Here is a 1524-nt window from a genome sequence, read left to right as displayed (position 1 = left end):
GTTAGTCTTCTTAAATTTATGGAGACTAGTTTTGTGCCCCAATATATGGTCTATCCTTGAGAATATTTCGTGTGCACTCAAGAAGAATGTATATTCTGTCATTTTGAAAGTTCTATACATATCGATTATATTCATTTTGTCTATTGTGTCATTTAAGGCCAATATTTCCTCGTTGAGTTTCTGTTGGATGATCTAGCCATTGCTGTCAATGGGATATTCAGGTCCCCTACTATAAAAAGAAAAAATTGTGTTTTGTCAGTTTCTTCCTTTAGATCTGTTAATAATTGCATTATATATTTTGTTGCTTCCAGGTTGGGCTCATATATATTGATAAGTGTTATGCCATCTTGCTGAATTATCCCCTTTATCATTATAAAATGTCCATCTTTGTCTCGTTACCTTTTTCGTCTTGAAATCTATTTTGTCTAATATAAACATGGCTACGCCCACTTTTCTCTGGATACCATTTGCTTGCATTATCATCCTCTACCCCTTCACTTTGAGCCTTTGTCTGTCTTTTAGCTGAGATAGGTTTCCTTAAGGCACCATATAGTCGGGTCTTGTTTTTAATCCATCCCTCTATTCTGTGACTTTTGATCAGTGACTTCAGTTCATTTACATTGAGGATAATTACTAATATATGAAGAACTTACTACAGTCATTTAATCTTTTGTTTTCTGGTAGATCTGTATCTCCATTATTTCTTTTTCCTTGTGTTTCTGTCTGCTCTGTTGGTTTTCTACAATTTTTTTTAATATTCCCTTTTTTTCTGTTATGCATCTCTGGATTTTTGTTTTGTGATTACCATTAGGTTTATGTTTTTTAAAAGTTTCATTCATATAATAGTTCTTTTCCTTCTGATCGTATCTTATCTTCCTTCTCCTGAGAAAATTCAGTCCTTTTTCCACTCCCCTTTTATGTTTTCGTTGTCACAAATTATCCCTTTTTATGCTGTGTGTATATTTCCAAACTGCAGAACCTACAGTCTTTTTTAAAATGCTTTTCCCCCTTTAACCTTTATAATTGTTTAATACCCTATTCTGAAATAGAGTTGCAATTTCCTGCTTCTGTCTATCATCTTACAGTTTTGAATCCTTTTATCTTTTTGTTTCAGGTAGAAGAGTTACTTTAAAGATTTCTTGTAATACAGGTCTGATGGTAATATATTCCCTCAGCTTTGGTCTGTCTGGAAAAGCCTTTATTTTCCTTCATATCTAAAGGATAACTTTGCCAGATATATTGTTTCTGGCTGGTGATTTCTCTCTTTCAATAGTTTGAATATTTGATTCCACTCTCTCTTAGCTTTTAAAGTTTCTCCTTAAAAATCCTATAATAACATAATGGATTTTTCTTTATAGGTTATAGTCTTTGTTTCCATGATTGCTTTAAGAATTCTTTCTTTGTCATTAAGTTTTGATAGTTTTAATATAATATGTCTTGGAGAAGGTCTTTTTGCATTGAGATAATTAAGTGTTCTGTTAGCTTCTGAGATTCAAATGTCCAGCTCTTTCCATAGATTTGGGA

Source organism: Pteropus vampyrus, unplaced genomic scaffold (genome assembly GCF_000151845.1).
Source record: "Pteropus vampyrus isolate Shadow unplaced genomic scaffold, Pvam_2.0 Scaffold54, whole genome shotgun sequence".
Lineage (NCBI taxonomy): Eukaryota > Metazoa > Chordata > Mammalia > Chiroptera > Pteropodidae > Pteropus > Pteropus vampyrus.
The sequence above is the reverse complement of the archived record's forward strand: the minus strand, read 5'-3'. Positions refer to the sequence as shown.